Source organism: Ursus arctos, unplaced genomic scaffold (assembly GCF_023065955.2).
Source record: "Ursus arctos isolate Adak ecotype North America unplaced genomic scaffold, UrsArc2.0 scaffold_1, whole genome shotgun sequence".
Classification (NCBI taxonomy): Eukaryota; Metazoa; Chordata; class Mammalia; order Carnivora; family Ursidae; genus Ursus; species Ursus arctos.
Window position 1 is genome coordinate 39,371,809 of NW_026622763.1, and position 27,269 is coordinate 39,399,077.

At 41.8% G+C, this 27,269-nt stretch overlaps 1 long non-coding RNA gene across 1 annotated transcript; it reads right to left on the reverse strand.

The window, feature by feature from the left end:
* Positions 1 to 22,789: 22,789 nt before the first annotated feature.
* On the reverse strand, positions 22,790 to 25,718 carry LOC123000655 (uncharacterized). The gene is made up of 4 exons (XR_006408804.2): positions 25,667 to 25,718; positions 24,989 to 25,052; positions 23,203 to 23,381; positions 22,790 to 23,072 (listed from the first exon to the last, which is right to left on the reverse strand). It is a non-coding gene; the product is annotated as an uncharacterized LOC123000655 (long non-coding RNA).
* Positions 25,719 to 27,269: the final 1,551 nt, after the last annotated feature.

Consider the following 27,269-nt stretch of genomic DNA (forward strand, 5'->3'; position numbering starts at 1 on the left):
GAAGCCTTTTTGTAAACAAGGTGCTACATCCATGCAGATTAAAACCCATGTTTTGAGTCTACGGCTATTCTCTAGAAGTTCTTCTGGGTTGCCATCCATCAACCTCTCTCAAAGAAAAGACAATTTCTCCAATAATAAGTAGCGTCAAACTAACCTTATCGATAGCTTTGTCCAAGCCAGGATTCTCTAGGCTTTCCATTATTCAGTGGGCCTGTAAAAGAGTGAACACTGGCTGTTAGGCATGTCTTGAACTGTTATAAAAGTGGTTATAAAAGAAGTATATTTGATAAATAATGAAGGTTACAAAGTACAAATCATATTCTTTCATCTTCTCTTTTCTTTGCCTTTCCAGTTGCAATTTTGGGTAAAATGTTAAAAACACAATTGAGTGGCAAGCATTGTATTTAGAAAGGGAGAAATGTCAGGTCAGGGAATGGATATGGGAAATGAAGGAAGATTTACATTCAAAAAGTAGGTAAATACTTGGGAGTCTTTAACATGTATTGCTTTCTTGGTAGAAATATAATGTGTTGAATGAATAGGATTAGGACAAAGGGAAATATACGTCTTGATGAACAACATATGGAGGAACGCAGACATATAAAGAAGAAAATACCGCACAGTGTCGACATTCTTAGGACCACAAGAGAGAGGGGACACTTGGGTGGGGTCTTGGTAGGAATTCTTATGGAGCATAATAACTAAGAACATGTGGAGAAGGGGTTGGGTTATGAATATAAATGAATACATTAAATCTGCCAGATCTAGTACTTCTTGGCACTGCCCACTTTTGTTGTTTCTCTTATTTGCACAACTGCCATCAGCATAAATAATTGAAATATTAGTGAATTTTTGATGACTCATTTCTGTACCAGCATAAAGGATCTGGGATAGGCAAAGCTCATTCTTCAGGTGCTCATGAATTGGCCATCTGCTACTTTAGATGTTCTGACCTCCTCCTTCTAACCAAGTGAGTAGGACATCAAACCTTCCCAGAGATAGGTGGGGTGTGAAGGAGTTCCCCAAATGTTGAATGTCGGTGTTCAAACCAGAATGGATTCACCACCAGGGCCCCCCCGGGGGCTCAACTGGTTGAGAATCTGACACTTGATTTTGGCTCAGGTCTGAATCTCAGGGCCATGAGACTGAGCCCGGCATGGGACTCCTTGCCCAGCAGGCATCTGCTGAAGATTCTCTCCCTCTCTCTTTGCCCCTCCCCCACCTCGTGTGCCCGTGTGTGCATGTGTGCTCACTCTCTCTCTAAAATAAATCAATAAATCTCAAAAAAAAAAAAGAATGGGTTCGCTATCAGAGATGTGTTGCACACGTTTTGAGAACAAATAGACAAAACAATTCCACACAAAATCGCTACTTTTATGGTTGTTAATGAGAAATGTCCAAAAATATACTTCTTACTGTTTATGTTTCAGACCTTATAAATCATGAAATGCAGTTTCAAATTGTAGTGTAAGACCTATAGAGTAACACGGGTATTGCTGTTAGCTGTAAATACAGTTCTTTATTATGGTTACAGCTTGCTCTTCCTAAAATAAAACTCAGCATTTGCTGAATTTAAGTTTAGCTTGGCTTACTTCTCTGCCAAACAGAATATAAGTATACCGGATACAATACTACGTTAGCTTTCTTTTCAACATCAACCCCAAATCTGAATGTTCTTATTGTTCATTATTAAACTTTCATGCAAAAAGAAAAAAGGGAGAATTTAAGGGCAAAATCTTTGGCATCAGATAGACTTAGTTCAAATCTTGACCGTGCCACTCAGTTGACTGCTAATCCTCACTTTATCTGTAAAAATTGGGTGACAAAAATGTTGATCTCATACGGTAATCACGAAGTTTAAAGGAGCTAATGGATGTAGATTGTACTGGGGTATTTGTATGGCTTCAATAAATAACACTCATTCTCCCCACCCAAGTTCCCAACCAATTAAGAAATAGACAAGAGTAGGGCAGACAGGAGATCATTGTCATCGACAAAGCTGACAGCGGTGAACATGGGCTTCCTGACACTGAACACCAGAAATAAACAGACTTACCACCTGGTCACCAGCAGTCCTACACAGTAGGTCTCCCACTGGGAAAATCCTACGAAGCTTAGAGCATGCCTGAGATTAATTGAGAACACACGCTCCCTCTGAGGAGCTTTGCTACAGAGAGAGGAAGAGGCTGGATTATAAATACCCAGTTTCTTCCGAGCTCCTCCCCTGGGGGCGTGGGGAAGGTATCCAGGTGTGTCACGACTCAAGGAGCTCCTCGCATGGGAAGGAACATCAGGAGTGGAGAATTAGCGTTCCCGGCAACCGAATGTTTAACACAGCATCTGGCACAAAGAAACACTTACTCTATGTGTTGTAAGATAAACTGAGGCATACTAAAAATGTTAAGTTTATTCGAGCAGAAACGGATCCACCTGGGGCAGCATCCCTGCTAGCCGATAAAAAGAAGATCCCAGGGACTGTACAAAATGAAAGATTTACTGGCAGAAGGGAGCAGAGCAAGGAAATTATACGATGCAAAAAAGAGGGTTGGTTATTGTAAGGTCACTTTCCGTTAAGGGGCCGCAAGGTCTATCAGGCAGATTACCTAACTAGTGCGGATCAGGCGAATCCTGATTGACTGGTTTGAGATTCCATCTCTGGGAAAGCTGCGCCTAATTAAATCTCAGCTTGGTGGTGGAAGGCTTAGCATACGCCTTTTGGGACCGATGTCTTGTTTTTAACATATGTCATTTATGCCTTTTATAATTATTGATCCTTAAGGAAAAGTGAAAATACAAATTATATTTTAGATCTTGATACATGTGAGAGAGTGATAGGTGGCGTATCTAGAGAAGTGGAGAAAATCTGGTAGGAAAGATCTTCATATGCCATCATGTGCATTTTTATTTTGTTTTGTAGACAGTGGGTAACCAAAAATAATTTTAAGCTGGGGAGAGACCCTCAAGCTTACATTTTAACATATGAATTCTCACTGCACAATACAATATGGAGAAGACAGAGTCTCCACTGAGCTGGGCACGATGCTATGCACTCAGCATAGGAACAATGTTATATATGTAATGATCTCTCTTAATTGTGACAGCGATCTTGAGAGTGATGCTGTACTCTCATTACTCTGATTTTACAGATGAGAAAGCAAAAGCTTTAAAAGTTTAAGTAACTTCCTCAAGAGACTCCCTCAGCTTATAAATGAGAAACCTAGAATTTGATCTCATGTCTACCTGACCCCAAGACTCAGCTCTCATGTACATTCACGCCGGGCTCTGTGCTTAGAAGGTCCCATTCTTGCTTTAATACTCTGTTGTCACCATCTCGAAATTCTTAATAATTTTAGAATAACAGGCTCCACATTTTCATTTTTCCCTGGGTCCCTTAAATTATGTAGCTAGTCCAAGACATCTTTCCTTTCCACTACCCTGGTCACCACTTTCATCAAATCTGGAGGATTCTACACAAATAAAACTCCTCTTTTAATCAAAGAAATGCAGAAAATTAACAACTAGGTGGAATATAAATATGTGGGCAATTACATATGGATGTTTTAGCATTTATACATATAAGTATCCACAATTCAGAGGCACATCTCCATCACCAAACACTCCTTTCTCAGAATTTCTCTGGCTCCCGAGCACCTCCCCAGTGCAGCAAGTGGGAGCCAGGCCAAGAAGTGGTGAGGACAAGGTCTGAGGTTTAGTGGGGGGTAAATACATTCATGTCTAAGCACATGTGTCTGGTCATATTCCAAGTTCAAGTCCAAATTAATTCAGGATTATCTTTTTGATGTTTTCCATATTTCAGCTCCCTTCAGTTGGCACAAGTAATTAAGGATGATGGAACACATACTGGCTCAATTTTGCAACTTTTTTGAAGTTATGGGCCCACTGAAGGGCAGGCAGCTATTATAGAAGATGGAGAAGGATATTTTAGAAAAGCATGCTATGTGAGCAGCACTATATGGGTGCCTTCTTCTTCTTCTTCTTCTTCTTCTTCTTTTTTTTTTAGGATTTTTAATTATTTATTTGAGAGAGCAAGAGAGAAAGAGAGCACAAGCCGGGACAGAGGGGGGAAGAGAAGCGAAGGGAGAGGGAGAAGCAGAGTTTTTGCTGAGCTGGGACCCTGAGTGTTGTGGGGGGAGAGGTAGGGTTTGATCCCAGGACCCCGGGATCATGACCTGAGCCAAAGGCAGACGTTTAACCAACTGAGCCACCCAGGCACCCCTGGGTGCCTTATTTTCAATCACCTATTTAATCATGAATTCATAATACTCTTTGAGATATTTGGCTACTCTTAATATCTTTCTTAAGAAAGGACTTTTTTAAAATTAGAGAAAAATAACATACCCTAGAAAAATTATTCTAAGTCCTTCCATATTTTTTTCATATGTACGCACACACATACACACACACAGTTACAAAATAGAAAATAATGGGCATGTGGTTTGTAACTAGATTTTTTTCTACTTAATGTACTGGGTATTAACAATTTTGAAAAAAATAACTTCAATGCTTCTCTTGGGCATTTTAATTAATTCCCTTATTTTTTATTTTTATCTTTGCCATAAAGATCCAAGTTGCCTCCCGTGAACCCTACGAGGGCAGGGGATGCTCGGCCACTATACCACATCCACTGTGTCCACATGGTTGCAGAGACAATAAATTCTGTCTCCTTTGGACAGAAGAATTTTCTTCACGATTTTACTGTAGCTTTGGCTATGCCTTTATTTACCATAGCTCTGGTTAGGAGACATGACTAGTCCCTAAACATACTTTTTTTTAAAGCTGGTTTCTATTTTTCTCTGAGCTTTTCTTTTCTTGCTAAACGATTTTATGATTAATTGATTTTCTCACATGTTGCCTCAGAACTTGTTTACCTCCTATCAAATAAGTGGAAGGTTTCCAATCTGAAGTCAGAGTTAGTCCTGTTGTTGCATATTGTTGCCTAATTTGAGCTCCTAAAAATGACTTTAAATGAGTATTAGATACTAAAGAAAATAATTCTTCCAATTAATTCTAAAACTTTGATTTGATGCGTGAGTTGTGTTCTTTGAGGATTTTTGTGGCTATTAAATCCTTCTAGAGCTTTCTAGAATTCAGCAGAGAAGAAGCAGCCTGAAAACCCACATTTTGGGTAAGCTCAGCTATTGCTTATAGGGGCTTCGACAATTTTCCAAATCCTAGGATTGCTTTGCTGGAGGCCATACTGATCAGGGCTCATATCAGTGAGAGGTTTAGTAGGGAATTATTAATAAGAAATCCTCTCTAGGGGTACCTGGGTGGCTCAGTGGGTTAAGCATCCGACTCTTGATTTCGGCTCAGGTCATGATCTCAGGGATGTGCGATGGAGCCCCATGTTGAGCTCTGCGCTGGGTGTGGAGTCTGCTTAGGATTCTCTGTCCCTCTGCCCCACCCCACTTCTCTTCCTCTCTAAAAAAAGAAAGAGAGTAAGAGAGAAAGAAAGAAAGAAGACTTCTCTAGCCAGAAATTGATAAGTAATGTTAGGGCAAGATGACATGTTTGAATGATAAACTACATTTTGAAGAGATGTTTATTCAATCATACTAATAAAGTAACCATACTTCTTAATTGTTTCCATCTCAATTAATATTTTTTAGTCAACTGAAGGACGAAGAGAATAATAACACCAATTTGACCTTTAACTTTCAACTCCAGCAGTGCGTCTTCACAACACTCCAGTAGCAGAGGGCTGCAGGCTGAAGGATGGGCTGCGCGAGTCCTTCCCTATTGTTCTCTCATAACATCTCTTGGGAACTGTGCTTAAACTTGAAGGGTGATTTGTCTGCCTGTAACCTAAGGGGACTGCTCTGATTGTCATGTCAAATAGGAGGGTGAGCTAGAGAGCTCATCAGAGAATCAGGAAAATATATTTGGGACACCGCATAATATTTTGTTTTCTGTCTCTCACTTTTTGTTTTGCTGCCAGGCACTCAACTGTTCATTTTGGAAAATCTTTGCTCATTAGTTTTTATTATAGGGTTATCATTTTATAATACACTATTGAACATGTGTAAAGATCCCCACATTTTTAGGTAGGTAAAATTGGATTTCAGTATTTTTTTAGAACCCTGTTACTCAGTAGTAGTGGAGAGAAGGCAGCACTAGGGACTGGAAATAGCTACTTTTAAATTGTTAGAAAATTCTTGTTTGTCTAGAGGTAAAAGTTTGAATTCCTTTTCAGTACAGATCTTCCCTCTCATTTTGCTCCTTAATTTCCAGATTTATGTCTATTGGCTATGGGGGAAATGCCATGATGTAATGGTCTCTGATTCAAAGCATAGACTACACCTGGTAAAACAGAACTTATCCTTTTTCAGGCTGTTGTATCTCAATCAACGCCATAACTGAGTCTTTAGTGAGCGCTTCCAGCCCTCAAATAGCCCAACCATTTCTGAGAAATGGGTCTGCGGTAAGACCATGTAATTCCATGAGCATTTGGTCCATTGTTGTACTGCCTTCGCTGGGAAAACCCTGTGATAACCTCACCTGGGGCAGATGCCTTGGAAGGGGATGTCCATTCTCCACAAGATTTACCGCCACCATGTTACCATGGACCTATGGATTGAGTCAGATCTCAGCATGTTCCAGGGAGATGGGTATAGCCTATGATCCAGGAGGAAATAATTTATATCCCAAGAGAATTTCAAGATCTTGCTAAAATATATATCAATAGAAACCTGGGGGACATCTGTGCATTCCAAGGGCATTTATCCAAAGAAGATATAACAGTAGATTGGATTAAACTTATTGACATAAGTGCACCTCCTACAGATTCTGGATTTAATGTGTCAGTTCACGAAGCTAGAGGTGGTTCTTTTTTTTAAAAAAAAAAGATTTTATATATTTATTTGACAGAGAGAGAGAGAGAGAGAGAGAGAGCAGAAGCAGGGGAATCGGGAAAGGGAGAAGCAGGCTCCCAGCTGAGCAGGGAGCCCGATGCAGGACTCCATCCCAGGACTCTGGGATCATGACCTGAGCCAAAGGTAGCCACTTAACCAACTGAGCTACCCAGGCGCCCCTGCTAGATGTGGTTCTAATATCTTTCTTGGCTGATCAATTAGAACTTGGACTTAGGGGCGCCTGAGTGGCTCAGTCCTTAAGCGGGTATGTTTGGCTCAGGTCATGATCTCAGGATCCCCTGCTCAGCAGGGAGCCTGCTTCTCCCTCTCCACCTTCCCCGTGCTTATGTTCCCTCTCCTGCCATCTCTGTCAAATAAATAAATAAAATCTCAAAAAAACAAACAAACACAAAAACTTAGACTTAGTGGTGGCCTACATTTGATGAGATGACATGTCAATGCTTCTTGGCGTGATGTGGAGAAGGAAATGCACAGGCTTAGGGAGATAAGGATGTTGGACTGGATTTATCACATGCAACTTACATACCATCCCCACACCTTTGTTCCACTAGAAGGCCCCTTCATGAAGCCATTGAGAAATACATTAGTGAAGGGAATATCTGCATCTTTGAAACACTATGGTTGCTCTCATTTGAAGGCCAGATATGAATTGTCAGAGAAGCTGTCATTGATTATGAAGTACCTTGGTATGGTTTCCTCATTTTTTTTAAATTAGGGTTTATTAAGTTTCTTGGATCTGGATGTTTATGTTTTTCAACAAATTTGGAATAATTTCAGTCATTATTTTTTCAAACATTTTTTTCTGTCTCCTGTTCTCTCTCTTTTCCTTTGGGGACTACAATTACATGGAAAGTAGACCACTTGAGGTTGTCCCACAGTTCACTGATGCTCTGTTGATTTTTTTTTCCAGTCATTTTTCTTTCTGTTCCATTTTGAATATTTCTATTGTTTTTGAATTCACTAATGCTTTATTCTACGGTGCCTAATCTGCTTTTAATCCCATCCGGTATACTTTTTTTTTTTTTTAAAGATTTTATTTATTTATTTGACAGAGATAGAGACAGCCAGCGAGAGAGGGAACACAAGCAGGGGGAGTGGGAGAGGAAGAAGCAGGCTCATAGCGGAGGAACCTGATGTGAGGCTCGATCCCATAACGCCAGGATCACGCCCTGAGCCGAAGGCAGACGCTTAACCGCTGTGCCACCCAGGCGCCCCTCATCCGGTATACTTTTGATCTCAGGCATTGTATGTTTTAACTCTAGAAGTTCAGTTTGGGTCTTTTTATTTTTTTTAAGATTTTATTTATTTATTTGAGAGAGAGAGAAGGGGAGGAGCAGAGGGAGATAGAGAATCCCAAGCAGACTCCCTGCTGAGCACAGAACCAGATGCTGGGCTCAATCCCATGACCCTGAGATCACGACCTGAGATGAAATCAAGAGTCAGACACCTAACCAACTGAGTCACCCCCTCGATTTGGGTCTTTTTTAGACCACTCTGTATTTCTTTCCCTAATATGCTTATGATTCTCTCTACTTTCTTGCACGTGAGGATTATAATTATAATGCCCTTGACTATTTAATTTGAATATCTGTGTCATTCTGGGTCAGTTTTATTTTATTTTATTTTATTTTATTTTATTTTAATTTGTTTCATTTTGTTTTAATTGCAGTGTAGTTAACATACAGTGCGGTATTAGTTTCAGGTGCACATTGCAGTGATTCAACAGTTCCATACATCACGTGGTGCTTATCACAAGTGCCCTCCTTAATCCCCATCACCTATTTCACCGCCCCCCCCTCCCCTCTGGTAATTATTAGTTTGTTCTCCTATAGTTACGAATCTGTTTTCTTGGTTTCTTTCTTTCTTTCTTTCTTTCTTTCTTTCTTTCTTTCTTTCTTCCCTTCTTTTTTTCCCCTTTGCTCATTTGTTTTGTTTATTAAATGCCACATAAGAGTGAAATCCTATGGTATTTGTCTTTCTCTGACTGACTTTTTTCACTTAATATTATACTGCCTAGCTCCAGGGTGCCTGGGCTGGCTCAGTCAATAGAGCATGCCGCTCTTGATCTTGAGGTTTTGAGTTCAAGCCTCACATTGGTTGTAGAGATTACTTAAAAACAAAATCTTGAAAAAATATATGATCTCTAGCTCCACCCACGTTGGTGCAAATGGCAAGATTTAATTATTTTTATGCCTGAATAATATTCTATTGTGTATAAATATATATTTGTGTGTGTGTGTGTATCACAACTTGTTTAACCATTCATCTACTGACGGACACTAGGGCCACTTCCGTAAGTTGGCTATTGTAAAGAATGCTGCCATAACCATAGGGGTGCATACATCATTTGAGATAGTGTTTCTGTATTTTGGGGGTAAATACCCAGTGGTGTGATTACTGGATCTTACAGTAGTTCTATTTTTAACTTTTTTTTTTTAAAGATTTTATTTATTTATTTGACAGAGATAGAGACAGCCAGCGAGAGAGGGAACACAAGCAGGGGGAGTGGGAGAGGAAGAAGCAGGCTCCTAGCAGAGGAGCCTGATGTGGGGCTTGATCCCGTAACGCCAGGATCACGCCCTGAGCCAAAGGCAGACGCCCAACCGCTGTGCCACCCAGGCGCCCCTATTTTTAACTTTTTGATGAACCTCCATACTGTTTTTTCCAGAGTGGCTGCACCAGTTTGCATTCCCACCAACAGTACACTAGGGTTCCTTTATCTCCGCATCTTTGACAATACTTGCTGTTTCTTGTGTTTTTGATTTTAGCCATTCTGACAGGTGTGAGGTGGTATCTCATTGTGGTTTTAACCTGCAGTCCCCTGATGATGAGTGATGTTGAGCATCTTTTCATGTGTCTGTTAGCGATCTGTACGTCTTCTAAATACAGTTAATTTACTTGGGAACAATTTGATATTTTTAAGGTTTGCAGGATTGGCAAAGTCTAAAACTGATGCTTTCCCCTTACAAATCATGCAGTTTATTTCTGAGTACTCTACCTGGTGTCCCATGTATTACACGATTTTTTTCATTCTGGCTTGTGGGATCACCAACTGTTTCTGGATAGATGTGAGCTCTGAAGATAGTTTCACCTGCTTCCTCTGAGTGTCTCTCTACAACCTTGGATGGTTTCTTCACATGCATGTGTTGATCACTGTTCAGCTGAAGAATTTCTTGCTTAGAAATTATATTTATAAGATATCATTATATTTATATCATAATTCAAATATTATATTTATAGGATATTTTTAATGATAAGTAACAGAAACTCAACTTAGATTAAGCAAAAAAGATTAAGATAACTCAACTTAGATTAAGATAAAAAAAGCATTTGTTGACTCATAAGAAAAATCTAGGAATAAAACCCACTTGAGGACAGTGGATGCAGGAGCAAGTGAGGCCTTCTCTCTTGTGCTCACTTTTGCTCTTTCTCCAGCTATCTCTTGCTTCTGGTTCTCTTTGCACAATATCGTATGGTTTCTTACCAGAGAGAGCTTCTTCCAAGCAGAAGGAAAAATGGCCCCACGCAGTAGCTGTTTACATAATCATCCTGCTAATTCTTTCCCTAAGTCCATGTATTAAATCTCAAGGAAGACTTATTGGCCTGTTTGGGTAACATGCCTATCACTGAACCATGTATTGTCCCTGGGAGGTGGATTGTTCTGACTGGCAAAGCCAGAGTTAGCCCTACTGAAAACATGTAAGATGAGGTCCTTGCAGAAAAGAAGAGTTTTGTTACTAGAAGATATTGAGGGAGGGATATTGGGTAGACAAAACAGCAGTGATCCCCAGCATCCAGTTTCCTGATCTGTAAAATCACCTACAAAGTGATAATGAATTAAGAGTTCAGCACAGCGTCTGGCCTGTAATGGAGGCACCGTGCATCTTATGTTACTATCTAATCTGAGCTTGGCATCTCCAGACGTCAGTAAATTTATTTGCCGTTCTGCATCACTAATTCTCAGTAAGGAAGTTTCTCCTCTGTCTCTGTGGGTCAAGAGTGACTTCAATTCCTACCTGTGGGCCTCGGTTTCCACGTAACTGGGTTCCTGATCCATTGTAATTTCTCAAATACACTTGTTTCTGCCTGGCTTATGCAGAGATCTCGTGTAAGTGTCAAATTAGCAGCAGAAAGCAGACAGTCCATTCGAATTGGGTAATTTTTTAAAAAGATTTTATTTTTTATTTACTTGACAGAGAGGGAGAAAGAGAGAGAGAGATCACACAAGCAGGGGGAGTGGGAGAGGGAGAAGCAGGCTCCCCACTGAGCAGGGAGCCCGATACGGGGCTCAATCCCAGGACCCTGGGATCATGACCTGAGCCGAAGGCAGATGCTTACCTGACTGAGCCACCCATAAGCCCCTCGAATTGGGTGATTTGAAGAGAGTTTACTAAAGAGATTATTAACAAAGGTGTTGGCAGTTTATAGGGAAATCAGGAGGGGTAGTGCAGGAACCTGGGCTAGTCAAAGGGTACTCTTTCCTCCAAGGCCTGAAGGGACAGAGAGCACCTGTCAGGGCTGGAATATTCAGCCAGCCTGTAGTGACCCCACGGAGAGGGAGCTGGTGAATAAATAACCGGACCTCTACCTCTCCCTGGGCTCCAGTGCTCCCCACGAGGTGAGTCCAACAGGAAGCCACAGGGCAAGGAGACTGTTGGTATAGTCTAACAGGCCAGCCTACTGCCTACGGCACAGAGAAGGGTGGCACAGGGTAAAGAGTAGACTAGAAACATGCAGCATATCCTAGACCTTGGGCCTAGTTTGGATGTTTTTCCGTAGCTATGGGCATCACACCTATCTTTGTCCTGTTGGTGGATTTCCCAGTTTATTTGGATTCGGAGTTTTATCCCTCTTCTCAGAGCAATCGATTCCTCATCATATTCACAACACCTTTGTATGTTCAGAATTTCTCTGATCCTGACGTAGGAACCCTGAACTTCTATAACCTGGAATGGGGACCTAGATGGCAAGCCACGGTCTGCTATGTAAGAAAGCGAGAGGCCAGTGGCAAGTGCCTTTCACATGCAGCCTCGTAACAGGAGGTTTTGTTCTTCAGCTGTGAACAAAATCAGGCCATTTTTTGAAAGGGGCAGTTTTCCTGGTTGACTGGAGAGAATCTGCGTCAGGAAAGAAGCGCTGTTACCTTGTGTGGACTCGCTGAGTTTGGCTTTAAAGAGCACCTCAGTCTCTTCCACAGACAGAAAACTCACCTCCTCTTTCAATGTCTTTAGAGAGGAAGCCACCAGTGTGGGGCACAGGGAATAAAAATTAATAACAATAACAATGAAAGAGAGGGCCATGAGGTCAAAACAAGGTGCTGGAAAATATACAGATAAAAGTGAAGTCAAGGTGCCGGGGGAAGGAGTCACAAACAGAAGGCAAGACGTACTGCTGGTAAACGTGCTGCTGGGACCCACAGGCTCTCCCGCAAGTAGGGAGAAGAGCAGGCCTTCCTTCGGCTTTGGCTGTGACACAGGAACCAGAGGCCAAGCAGCTGCCCATTAACGCAGTTAGAGGAGAATGCACGTCTGGCCCGGCAGTCTGCTCTTTATTCTGAATCCGGCCTTTTGCTTTCTGAAAACACCTTGGAAGCAAGTCAGCCAAGGCAAGTGAGGAAAAGAGAAAGCCTGGCTGTCTGGCGGGGCTGCACCAAACAAGGGCTTTGCTGAGCCATTTGCGATCGGTGGGTGATTTCAAGCTGACACCTGAAAAGATGGTCCCGGTGGTGGCTTGAATATTCTGGATGTGTTACCTAATATCTCAAAAGAAAACTCACAACCCGAGTGCCCCCTGGCTTAAGTGCATGTTTATTTTCACAGTCTTTGTCTTTCAGAAATCAGCACTCTGTTGCTGTGTTGCTATTGTCAGGATGGAAAAAATAGAACCATTTTAATGTTGTGCTGTTTGCATTTCCCGACAGTTAAGAAGCAGCCCATTATTAGCTGGTAACACTGTTGTGACATCAGTGGTGACTTTGCTGCTTGAGATTCAGCTCAGGAAATATTTTCCTCCCTGGTGCAATTATTTTTCTTTTTCCTTTCCTATTTTTTTTTTCTTTGTTCACCTTTCCTGCTGCATTTTCATGCAGATGAGTGACTGAATGGCCATCCACGCTCCCAGTCCTTTCAAGAATTGATGACCGAAGAGGCTAACATATGAGGCTTGACCTAATTTCAAAATATTAGACCCCCAGACACCACTCTTATGGCCATTCCTCACATGGGCCAGGGAGCTGTCCCTGCCCTGTTGGCATGAGCTGCTATGGTAGAGAGGGGAGAACGCGGCAGGAGGCAGGAGAGTGTCTGTGTTCTGTGGGTGCTAGAACCTGAGTCAGGGAAGCGGTTGTTCTGTGATGGGGTGGGCGGGGCATGGGAGTGGCTAACGTGGTTTGGAGACTGATGGAATGAGAAAGACACCCCAGCCAGGGGTGGGGACGGTGGAGGCAACAAGAGATTGGTCGTACACAGAGGGATGGATTCAGTAAGAAATATATTGAGGACAGTTGGACTCAGGCTCATTATTATTGGAGAAGAGAAATACATACAAAAAGGGAAAAATAGGGGTGCCTGGCTGACTCGGTCCGAAGAGCATGTGACTCTTGATCTCTGGGTCGTGAGCTGGAGCCCCGGTTTGGGTGTAGAGATTACTAAAAATTAAGAAATAAATCCACTTTTTAAAAAGGGAGAAAAATACAACTGTGATAGAAGGACTAAGTTATAGATGTTCTTATGATCTCATGGTTCTCGACGTATGGAGTTACGGAAGTAAATACAGATGTGAAATATACGTGTACGTGCACGCTTTGTATGTTGCAACCTTTCTCTAATTTGAGATTCTTTCGAAATAAAAACTAAAAAACTGTTAATATAGGAGAGTAGTACTATTTAAAATAGAGAGATAATGCTAACAAGATTTGACTGTTAAACGAGTCAAGTGATATAATTCATGTAGTGGGTATAAGATAGTGCCTGGCACATAGTAAGCTCTCCGGAACTATTATTATACTCCCCGGGATAAAAGCATGTCACGAACACTGTTCTGCAACTCATTTTTGTTTTCACTAAAAATATGTCTCGGAAATCTTTTCATGACAGAACATACCTGTTTGTTAAAATTCATAAATCTAGCTTGTGTTCTTTACTATTTTACTTTTATAATTAGAAAACAAAACAAAAAAAACAACACCCCAATAATCGTGGGGGATAATCTGCGTTAGTATGTCATCTGCCGATGACTCATAATTTAATTAATTCTTGTTGCTAATGGAAACCTCTGGTTGAACAAGGCGTAGTTGTATTTTAATAGCAGTTCTTTAGTGGAAAGAATAAGAAAAACATATCCAACACCAAATCTATGAACACATGGATATTTACACTAATTTTTCCTACTTTTGCACAGCTCTGAATCAAAAGCATTGGGTGATTAAAGCAGCTGTCAAAATTCATTTCTTTATTCATTTTTTCAATGTATGGACAAGTCCTTACTTTGAATTGCTCTGACCACGTACCATTTGCTGTGGTGGGGAGGCAGCAGCGAACCACACAGAGCCCCAGCGCCACGGGGCTCTCTTACTCTAGCGGTGGGGAGACAGATAATGAGCAAACACACAGTCTTATATGATACATCAGTCGGTGATAAATTAAACATTAGATCAGTCCCTTTCCTTCATGAAGAACGGTAATTTGGTAATTTTTAAAAGTTTATGCTTTACCAATCATTTGACTTTTAGTAACCTTTGGAGCTTCCGTTTTCATATATCAAAGATAAAGATAATAATAATTATCTTATAAGGTGGCTGTAATCAAATATGTTAAATGCCTGGCATAAAGCCAGCCCCCTAGCAGGTACTTGATAAACAGAAGTCATTATTATATGTAAGTTATATAATTTTGGGTTCTTGCTTTTGTGACAAAGAAAAAGAGGGTTGCTTTGATTTACGGGGAAGCTGTTTCCTTCCCTGGGTTGGGCGTGTCACCGATATATCCCCAGACCTTACCAACCTGTTCCTACGTGGTTAGGCACATGTCCTTTACTGTCTTTTCATACTTCTCCTCCGCAAGGACAGGAAGTTCTGAGTTCTATTGGGTTACCTTCCAGATGGAATCTCAAGAAATCTGTCATGGTTTCTTGTCCCTGACCCAGGAGTCCGCCCTTTGAATGGTCACTTTGGCACCGTTCTATAATTAGGTTTTCCAGGTGTCTCTTCCCAGAGGCCAGGGCTTGCACTGAAGTCTCCAAAGCACATCAAGTTTAGATTTGGCCTTGCAGAATATGCTGAGTACATGGGTCTATATGCCAAGAACACTGAGAAAACAGACAGGTTTTAGGAAGAGAATGGCTTGACTTCATTTGTATTTTAAGAAGAATCCGCAGGTTGCTCTGTAAAGACTGGAGCAGAGGAGTCAGGAGAAGAAGCAGGGAGAGTGGGGCTGTGTTGTAACCCAGGTGGACAATGTGGAAGCTGGATTGGGCAGGAACAAGGACAAGGAAGCAGCATGGGCTTGGCGTTTGGTCTATCCGGAGCCAGGATCGACAGTGCTTGCCGATGGACTTGATGTAGGAGTGGGAAGGAGTTTGTAGTTTAAACATTTGGGTAAATTTATTTTTAATTTTAATTTTTATTTATTTGAGAGAGAGGGAGAGAGTGAGTGCACACGTGCACGCATGCACACACACACACACACTTGCAAGGGGTGGAGGGTCAGAAGGAGAGGGAGAGAGAGAATCTCAAGCAGACTCCCTGCTGAGCATGATGTCCGTTATCACAGGGCTTGATTTCATGACCCTGAGATCAAGACCTGAGTCAAAATCAAGAGTCAGACACTTAACCTCCTGAGCTACCCAGGTGCCCCAAATCATTTAGGTAAATTTATATGGCTGTGCTAGTCATTAAAAGGGGGGGAAACCCATGGCATTTAATAAAAACTCTCCCAAGCGCCAGAGGACTCTCAAGTTGAGTGCTTGACCCTGTAGGGACCAATGGGTACACTTGGGGTTCACAGCTGGCCTGAAACAAACCTCAGGGTCCCAGCCTCACCCCTGGAGGCCACCGCATGGCCAGGACAAGCTCAAACCCCACCTGCAAAATGTCCAGGCCTCTGCAAGCCTCAGTCCCATGCCTAACCCATCAATCCCTTCAGAGCTAAGCACTTTCTCTCCTCTTCTATTCCTATGCATTCTCTTACCTCAGGATAATTAAGGACGGGCAATGTTCTTGCCCAGCCAAGGTGACCAGCAAAACACCCCAAAGTACATTTCCCAAAGTCTGGGCTCTTCTGTAAGTACAATAGTGGGGGGAGAATCCAGTTTACAAAACTCTACTGCCAGAAAAAGATCTATTGAATTCTTTAAGAGCACAACCGAGTTAAAAATGTCCGTAATTCCATTATGAAGTACAACATTTCCCACCTTGCCAACTGTAGCATCTGTACTCAGATGTCTGGAAACCTACCATCTTCTCCAAGAACAAGAGAGAGAGGTGCTTGCTTCACAGTTTTGGAAACAAGGGGGCCATTCACATAAAAAAATAATAGCAATTTCCAAGAATCAGTTGTTTTGGCAAACAAACTAAAAAGCAATCTCCAGGGGGATGCCCTACCATGTGTACCTGAGAGACCCTTTCTCATTTCCATTTTTTTTCTTCTTTAAAGATTTTATTTATTTATTTGAGAGAGAGAGCAGGAAGAGGAGCAGAGGAAGAGGGACAAGCAGACTCTGCACTGAGTGCAGAGATAATGCAGGGCTCGATCTCATGACCTTTGGATCATGGCCTGAGCCGAAACCAGGAGTCGGTTGCTTAACCAACTGAGCCACCCAGGCGCCCCCGTTTCTGTTCTTACTTAATAAATGCACTTGCATTTGTAAGATAACTGGGTCTTGATCAGACATGACGCTAGGTTTTGTTTCCAGCTACTACAAATGACTGGATTCAAAGGTATCTTTAAGACATGGTGGGGATAGGGGGACATTGCTAGTGGGACTATCTAAGTGTACAAGTTTTTTGACAAAAATGTCATCGACTCAATTCAAAGAGTCGTTAGGAGAGTCCTCACCCTCCTGGCTCCCTTTGCCTCGCCTCCTTCATCCCCCAGACTTGGACTTCTCTGAGGCACCCATTCAATTCCTTCTCTGAGGCTGGCACTCAGTTCCACTGTGCCAGCCTCTCTGGCAGCAGCAGCGGCATATTATAATAGCTCACAACATTTGTTAGGCCCTTTCTGTATACTGGTAGGCAGTGTGCCAAGCACTTTACATGCATCATCTTACAACCTTGTAACAATTCTGCAAGGTGGTAATATAATATTATTATGCTCATTTTACACTTGAAAAGCACCAGGCCTGACAGATTAAGTCCTTCGCCTGAGGTGACACAGTAGGTAAAGTGTCAGAAGTCAGGTTTTTGTGACTTCAAAGCCCAAGCTCTTTCCTCTTTGCATTCAGCCCTTTCTTGTTCCCTTTCCTTGTTTCTCCTGGCTCGTGCTTCCTGTTACCAGCCTCTCTATTCAGCTAACTTCCGCACAACAGATTGATCTTGCCCAGTGCCCGGGCGTCCTGAGGGTTCCCTGGCAACCACCGGGTCTTGAGGTCCTCAGCTTAGCAGTACCCTTGCTAAGTGCTCTCTGCCGCCCCCACCTGGCAAGCCTGCACACTGACTAGTGTGCCGTGGGCAACGCGTTTGCTAAGAGGAGCATGACTTTCTCACATACTTCTATTTTCATTAATCAGATGTGTACGTGTTACCATTTAAATCAAAGTCAATTGTCAAGATTAGGATCTAAGAATACATTTAAGGTCTCAAAAATGGATTAACAAGAACGTAAATTTAACTTTAATTGGATACACGGGTCCTCAAAAAAAGTTAATGGGAAATAAGGACATTTCAAATTCAAAATTCTTTGAGGCTTTTCCTAGAAATGAGAAATTATAATTAAAAAAAACCCACTGTGTCTTTTTAACATGATTTCTTGCTTATAAGTACGTTTGTTCATGAAATTTGCTGCAGTGTTTCGGGAATGCCAGTGGAAAGTGTAAATTTACTGGCTTGAGGTCATTGTTTCTTCAACTTATTAGAAACAAGCCCGTGGGAGATTAATAGTGATCTCCTGGAGCACTATATTGCTTGCTTGATCCTGTTGTGTGCCAGGTATGCAGTAGGTGTTCAGCAAATGTTTAATGAATTATAAAGAGTATCTAAACAGCTTTTATAAGTTACAGAGGAGTGGAGAAGAACGTTATTTAACCCGGGTTAACACTAACATTTCCCCAACTACGCAGTTATTTGGAGAGCTTATTCAATAAAATTCTGTAGGAGTACAATGAAATGGGTACCCTGGTTTACCCCAAAGATACAGACGTAGTGAAGAGAAGGGCCATATGCACCCCAATGTTCATAGCAGCAATGTCCACAATAGCTAAATCGTGGAAGGAGCCGAGATGTCCTTCAACAGATGACTGGATTAAGAAGTTGTGGTCCATATATACAATGGAATATTACTCAGCAATCAGAAAGAATGAGTTCTCAACATTTGCTGCAACATGGACGGGACTGGAAGAGATAATGCTAAGTGAAATAAGTCAAGCAGAGAAAGACAACTATCATATGATTTCTCTCATCTATGGAACACAAGAACTAGGAAGATCGGTAGGGGAAGAAAGGGATAAAGAAAGGGGGGGTAATCAGAAGGGGGAATGAAGCATGAGAGACTATGGACTATGAGAAACAAACTGAGGGCTACAGAGGGGAGGGGGGTGGGGGATGGGATAGACCGGTGATGGGTAGTAAGGAGGGCACGTATTGCATGGTGCACTGGGTGTTATACACAACTAATGAATCATCGAGCCTTACATCGGAAACCGGGGATGTACTGTATGGTGACTAACATAATATAATAAAAAATCATTATTAATTAAAAAAAAAAAAAAAAAGAAATGGGTGCCCTGCTCCTCCAAAGTCAATGACTTCCTCACGCATTTGGCTTTCTTACCACGCACTTAGCACCATGATTTCTAGGCCAATCGATAGGCACAATTCCAAGATTAAGAGCAATTTGGATCATTATTCTCCTTTCATCACATATTCATTATTTTCTGTTTGAATGAGACCTGTAATCAGTGTTATTTACCAATCTTTACAGTGAAACTCTAAACCACGGACTGTTCCTGTCTTTGCAGGTATTAAATGCCCTTTCAAATATCCTTTCAATACTTTTGTAATAGCTAATGAAGTCCATTTTTCCAGATTTTTTAGTCCGCTGAAGGAGCATTGAACCCCCGGGAGTCTTTAAAAAGTATGTGTTGTTTAATTGGTGGCAGCTGTTCCTTAGAAAGTTACCCAAGTATATAAAAGTGTTTTTCCCCCTGTTTAATGTTTTTTTTTTTATCACGGTTTAAGTTATCCTTGAAATATATATGGAATACATATGAAGGTCCCCTGAAGTTCTTTGATATTGAAATTTTCAGATATTATTACTTCCAACATATGCAAGAAATTGTAAGACAGTACCCTTTAATTTTGGTTTTAATTACTAAAACTTAAAGAACATATATTCTCTTGGTATCCTGGATAGCTTTCTTCGAGACAAGTTGGTAATTTATTGTGGTTAATTCTAAAACGTGTACATTCTGTGTTACTTGACTGCAACATTCTTCCTGCCTTGTCCTTGAATTCTTTCCAAAAATCATTAAGTATTGGATACATACAGCAATAGCAGATTTGCTTAAATGTCACTATTAATCCAGTTTATAACCTCCAACATTTTGTATGAAGAATTTTGGAAAGAAACCCTGACATAGATATCTAATGTCCAGAAGAACCAGAGCCAAATAGCCTGATTTTACAGTGGAAGGATAGCCCAGATGCACATTTTCTGAGTGTGGTTTTACTGAAAGGCTGTGTGCAGATGAAATATGGCTTTTAAGAACATAATCTTCATGGAAAAGGTCTTTCTTGTCATAGGACTGGGCTGACTTTCAAGCCAAGGTCAAAGTACTTTCTGCGGGCCTATTTTTAGGTTTTCCATTTCTCAACGGGACGTTCCCAGTTTTGAATCCGTGCAACGCAGATTGTGTGGTGCTGGAGAGGAGCAGAGAGGCCCGGTCTCTGCGGTTCCCAGGTTTCTGGCCCGGGGACTCCCAGCCCTGCGCATCTCCCACATCCTGGACCCACGGATCTGTGTCCTCTCTGAAAAGCAAAGGCATACTTGGGGTTCTCTCTTATTTGGCTCTTTTGAATTTTCTGAGACATTGGCGACCTGACATTATCATTATTAACCATGAGCTGTGTAGATCTTCAAACCGTAAACCTGAACGGAACAGAAGCAATGAGGTCAAAGTGATTTCATTTAGATGCAGGTGGAAGAAAGCAGGAAACCAGAGCATGTTGATAGAAAATGTCAAATGCCATTCATTTGTTTTCAAAATTGAATACAAGGACCTAGACAAGTCTGTAACAAAGAAATCAATACGATTCTGTTTTATATTATGGCCTTTCACTGAAAGAGACAGAAGAATGAAGATGAAAGGACCAGGGGAAAGTCCAGCAAGCAACCTTGATACAGGCAGGACTTCTGAAAGGAAAATATCTGATGTCATAATCATGTATTTTCTCCCCACAACGGATTCGGTAGGTTTGTTGTTGTTGTTTTTGTTTCGTTTTGTTTGTTTGTTTTTTAAGGAGTACTCCCTAAATTTGTTACAAGCAGCGCCTTGATTTTATAGAAAGTTTAGAAGCATATATATTCACAAAATATTTTATTTCTTCTTTTTTAGTGAGGAAATATTTAAATACTCTTCTTTGGGATGTTGGAGACTATTGCTTGCTCTCCTCGTGCCCCCTAAAATGTTACTTTCATTACATAACAGCCCCATCTTGTGGTTATTTGTAAACTTTCCATTAAATATATGTTGCGTTTTCACAGTTATGGGCATAAGTGGGATCTTCTTTTTTAATGTTCCCTGGAGCCTGGGTGAAATTAAGCAGGAAAGAAGAACGAGCAAACATTAATTCAGTTTAAATGTCCACACACTGGAGAGGAGAGTACATGGTTGGTGTTTCGTAAAATACTGGTTGAAATAACGCTAAGTGAAGGGAGAGTAGTGCTAAAAGCTAAGAGGAAATGCAATAAGGTCCTGTCCAGCACGCCCCCCCCCAGAGGGAGCACCTTCAGCTCCCTCATATCTTGATACATCATTTGACCTTGTACCGACCTGCTTCACTAGCCCTAGGAGGCTCGCTTATCCACATCTGTATCCCTACCACTTAACACAGAGCTTTGCAGTGCTAGGTGCCTGCATTGGGGAGGACTCCGGTTACACATGGCAGAAACACAGCTGGATCTAGCTTCAGAAGAACAGGAAGGTAATGGCTCATGTAACCAAACAGCCAGAGGAACAGAGGAAGTGGTTAACTAGGGAGATCTGAAACAGGGATTTGAATGCCAGCAAGACTCTTTCTCCAACTCATGTCTCTGATTATCTCTGCTTATCGCCCCATTTCCTACCCTGCTTCTCAACTGGCTCTTTGCAGCTTCCAGGCTCACATCTTCACAGCTCTCTAAATGGAGGGAAGAAGCTCGCTTTTCCCACAAAAGTTTTGGAAAAAGTCAGGGAAGAAGTCTGATTGGCCTGTTTTGGGCCAAATGACCACACTTTGGCCAATTGCACTGGCCAAGGGAGTGAGATACATTGATTGGCTAAGCTTGGGTAATGGGCCACCATTCAGCCAATCACTGTGGGAAAGGATGTAGGGTCATGGGAAATGATAGAACGCCTATCCGGAGGGAGACAGAGAAGGAGCCGCAGTTTCTCTGGAGACGGAGGGGGAATGGATAGCTCAACACGCTTACTTGCAGCATGTTCCCTCCTTTCCTGTCCTGTCTATGTCTATCACGTCACCCAGTAAATATTTGCTCAATGAATGACGGATTTTCTAGATGAGTAGAAGATCTCTGAGTAAGCATAATTGGTACTCATGTAAGGTTAGAGGTGTGTTAGCTCTTTTCTGGAGCTGGAGAAACCACACGTTTCCTTCCCTTATCAAACCTTGCAGCCTTTCCCCATCCCTGGCTATGGTCATGTATGTTCTTTATCTGTTGGAACTTAAACCAAGAATCCTGGTTTTTTTCCTCTACTCGACTCAGTGAGCGCCTTCTCTCTCCTTTGCCTATTTTCTCCTTTGGTCTGGCTTTGGGGTCACCTTCACTTTCCTGAGCACCCCGGTATTCCTTGCCACATAGAATAATAAAAATAACAAACATGAGGAAGTTTCAAAGCTTCAATAATCATACCAAATTGTTTCCCCTTTTAAGATATTTGAAAGCTGCATACAATTAAAAGGAACTTTTCCCCCCATGATGATGGTTTGGTTTAATTTAAATACTGAAGTAAGTTAGGTTGCTAACATAATTTAAGTTCACTTTTGCTTCTTCTGTAACATTTTGCTTTGGACATTTTGTTTCTTTGAGTCTTTATATTTTATTGTATTTTTTCCATAACTGTGTAACTATTGCCTTGTTCTTGGAATTTAATTAGTTGCAATTTTTATTATTATAAATAAAATTGTGATGAATTTCCTTCTAATCTTTAACCATGTTTGATTTTCCTTTAAAGCGATTCCTGAAAATGGGATTATTAAAGCATATGAATATTTTTATTAAAAATGTATTTTTCCTTTGCTATAACATTTTTGAAAAGTGCTAGAAATATATACAAGAAAATAAATATCATTTTTAATAAGCTCACTGCTCAGAGATAGCAACTATTACAATTTTATTGGATATATATTTTTTCATGTATTCATTTACCTTAAACAAGAGTAATTACAAAGATACATTAATAATATTTATTTACTTAACAGTAATTCACATTTTTTATATTATTAACAATTTTTAATGGCCCATTGTTATTCTATTATATGGATGGATACTGTAATCAATCAAAACGCCCCATTGCTGGACTTTTGTATTGTTTCCAGTTTATGGTACTTGAATTCTTATACATAAATCTTGGTGAATATATCTGATGCAGGCATGAGGTGTCCCTATTTCAAGATATGTTGTGAATTTTAAATATTCAGACCTATGGTACCTCGGTCTCCCATTGCACTCTTGCCTGGGCCGCACAGTTGGTAGGGCTGGGTCTGGCCGACAAGAGTCAGATACTGAGTTCCAGATGTGGAAAGACCTGGAGAGAAGGGGGTTAGTCAGGGGAGAAGGCAAGACACCATTTTTTTACTTTCTCTCATTTCGGTAGAATGAAAACAGAAGCATAAGCATGCATTGGATGGCCAGCAGTGTTAATTTGGGCTGCTTACTTGGAATAGATGTGTTTGGTGAGGAAGAGATGAGATTATGGGTGCAGAGTCCTAGGAAGGCAAGAGGCACTTGATAATATTCGTTCTTTTTCCTGAGAAGGAGAGGGAGGGTCCTTATCTGCGAACCTTCTGGGTATCTTTACATATCTGGACAAAAACACTTCTCCACAGCAATAAACCTAAAGGGGAACAGCAAACCAGCCGGTGAATGGGAAGGAAGTTTTGTACTGCTTGTTTGTATGAGAGATAAGCCCAGAGGGTTTGCTTTATTTTGTTTATGTAGGCAAATCACAGACAGGAACTTCTGGAGAGACTCTTCTGGAACCACTGTCTGCTCCTGACCGTTGTGGGAGCAGTCCTGCACCCCGACAGCCAGCAGAAGGCAGGAGCCGGCTGCTGCAGGGTCCCTGATGGGGAGCCACTGAGCTGTTTGGAATGAACTGCCCACCTACTGTTAAGTAATGTTCTGTCTCTAATACAGTCTTTGCACGGAGGAGAATGTGCTGTGCACTTGGTGGCAACCTTCACCACGCATCTGCTTGCTGAGCTGCTGTCGGGAAGGGTGAGGGTGGCGGCCTGGACGGCCTGGCTGCGGCAGTTAGGACAGTTAAGCAGGGCAGCCCCGCAGCGGGTGACGGCGGGTCCTAGCGCAACCGCATCCAGCAGTACTCCCTGGGGTTCTGCAAGCAGTGGTGGGCTCTGGGGAACGGGCTTCGCCGCAGCACGAAGCTGCAAGCTCGTGAAGCTTTGTCCTGGGCTCCCCAGAATCCACGCTCAAGCCGTGGTGTCCTGAGCCGTGTTCCAGTTGCACTCCACCTCTTACCAGAAGTACAGTTACTCGGGTCTCCCCTCCTTCCCTTAATGTCAAAAATGTATTTCTGATAATAAATGTTCCCTTCGCTGCACGGCTCTGTTTCACTAGGACCGTGGTTGCTGCGCAGGGTGAAACCGAGCCACGCAGCGTCGCACGTGCGCCTGGTATCATCCGCTCCGGACGGATCCAGCTATATGCGCTCGTCAAAGACACGAAAGCAGCTCCCCCAAAGCGAATTGCACCAAGTTCCGCCACCTCTCCCACCCTCAAATACTCAAACCATTGAGTTTCCTAGGGAAAGTGGGTTGCCAGCTGCCTGTCCGGTCGCAAATCCGCTGGAGAATAATGCTTATGTTCCAAAAGGACCCTTGGGCTCTACGGTGATGCAGAGTTTCAGAATGGAACCTGATTTGCAGGAGGCAGAGAACTTGGGCTCGCAACACGATGGATAATAAAAGTACCTACATTCTTATCCTGAGCATCTTTTAATTCACCTTGATTATGATCATTTTTTAAAAAGTGAAAAAAAATTTTAGATGACAGATCTCTTTTCTTTTAATGTTAGTTGAGAAAAGATTTTTAATCAGCCCTTTCCATGAGGACTTTCTTTGAGTGTTTTTGGCATTTATTGAGTACCTTGGAGGGATCAAGTGTTCTCTCAGAGGCTTCACCTTGTGCAGAAGTTGATGGGTAATTTATATTAACAAAAAGATTCTTGTGAACCAGATCGTGTTGTAGTGTTCTATACCGTTGGCGTGTTTCTTCCATTTTGTTTTTAAAAACTAACTTCAATAAACAAATGCTATAGGTCTAGGTCTGGCTGACCCAAGCCCGTCCCTTCTTCCTGTGGCATTTGAACTTGAGATTAGCTCAGGCAACTTTGATGATTGCCAGCCCTCATCTCTAACCCTGGATGGAGCCCAAGGATTTCTCAATCATGAAGTGTTGAGAGGGACCCCCTTCTCTCCTCACCTCACAAGCTGAATCAGGTGGGTGATGGTTCAGGCATGAGTCCAATCCTCTTCAGTTTTTCCCTCTGCACAAAGAGGAGAGCCAAAGAAGAATGAGTGACTAGACTTTGTAACTGCTCATTATGGGGCCATTCATTACACTTTTTAGTATGCAGTATGTTAATAAGCCAAGATATTATGGCAGAGGGTCCATAACTAATCTACTATAATAAATAAGAGTAACGGCCATGGTACCAGTATATTCTGTGGATATAATGTGCTGCTGGCAAAGTGTGACATTTTAAATAAACTTTATTCTTGAGGTATTTAAAAAAACATAAAGGCGGTAATGAAATATAGAGCACAACATTAGTTGACACAGCAATTCCTGCCTCCCAAGACCCTGCTAAATAACCCGAGTTTAAATCTTCATCTTGAAATACACAGCTCGTCTATGATTTTAAGTGAGTTGTAAAACTTTTATGGAGTGTGCCCTAACTTTATTTAAAAAATATTCTCCACTTTTATAGTAAAGGTGACCCAGAAGTACCTTGTGAATAATAGAACAACATATTTAAGCTATTAAATTCACCTCTCTAGACAATACATAAGCCTTTGTGGCACTTCTATCTCTCCTGGAAGGAAGTGAGAAGAGGCAAGACTCTTGAATTCACAATTTACCCCAAACACACTGATTTACCTCCAGAAGGGACAGAGTTGTACCTACAACAGGCAGACGTCAGACTCCTGCCACCAAGTTGAAAAGAGGATTCCAAAGTTAAGACCACTTATTATAGAAACCCAGAGAAAGTCAAATATTTGTATACCTGAGTGTTGAAATTGCAAAAAGTTCATACTCCCCACACCTGGTTTAGAATTGTTGTTTTTGGACTTTCAAAAGCTGGCTTGGGCCCGTGGGATGCGTTCATTCCCATATATGGAGAACTAATTTTAAGTCCAAAAACTAATGAAGATACTCGAGCGCTTTTTATTTACTGCCAGTTTCATCACTGAGTAGCAGCTCCCCGATTACATCAAGCTCCTGTACATGTCTCTGTCAAGAACAAACCACTCATTTTCTACCTTTCTTTTTTTTTTCTTCTTCAGCTTGAAAACAGCTGCTGTCCATTAACTATTATACATTACGTATGTGTGTATTTATACACACACACACAGGACGGTCTCCAGCCTAACACAGTACGTGCAGCCCCAGGTAGATACGGCAAGGGTGTAGCAAGCACGAGACAGCAATGATTCCTCTATTTATTTCTTCTTTTTCACTGAATCACATACAATAACTAGAATGCATCATAACCGATCAAAAGCATTTAGCAAGTAGTTTCTTTGATGCGGTGCCACGGTAAGTGTTATTCAAAAGACACTAGTTTTAGTCACTGAAAGGAAGTTCCGCTTTCTGCAAACCCCATAAAGTACTCATTTCCAAAAGTATTTGCCAGAAGGCAATTATTTATGGAATTCAAGAGTCTTGTTAAGACCATTTGGATGACACGAATACTGTTTTGGTATTTCTAGAGGTCAGGGAACGGGGCACTGGGTTTTTTTTGGTTTTGTTTTATTTTTCTCCATAGGAACCCACTGCAGGAGCCTTAGCTGCCCTTTTCACCAGTACTCAGTGGCACCTCTTCCTTCTGTCTCCTCTTCCAGCCTCGGTTTCAAAGGGAGGAAGCCAAGGACAGACTCAGCAAGGCTGGAGGGCTTGGGTCTGGCTGTTGTGCCTGTGTCTTTGGGGAAGTGTGCTGCTTAGCCTGGCCGGCTGGAGAGCAGGCAGGAAGTGTGGACGGATGTCCTTTATTTCAGGTAAGGTTTGATAAACGGCAGGTCTGTCTTGGGGAAAGTTTTAGTGGGAGGGAAAAAGGAAATCCTTTCTCTTTTGTCAGTAGACTCATCCATTCCTATCATACTCATCCGAGGAGCAAGAGATAGAAAGAGTAGAGGAGTGACAAGAAGGCAGAGAAGAGGCCAACAGGTAGGATTTATAGGGAGGGAGGCAGAAAGAGAAGAGAAGAAGAAGCTGGTGAGATTCCAGGAGCTGGTGCTGGGGAGGAGGTCTGGCAATGGGGCAGGATCCAGAGCAGAGGAGAGCGAAGGCCCCACTGGGTGGTGGGGAAGGGGCATGCACGGAGGCCTCCTCCCTGAGAGGCTGTCTTCCTCGGGCATCGTCCCGCCGTTCACATTCACGGTACTGCTCTAATGTCTTCTGTTACAGCCTGAAACCAGTCAAACCATCATTTTGCTTCAAAAAATTATGGAGGGACCTGTGTGGATTCTTTTTCAATAATTTT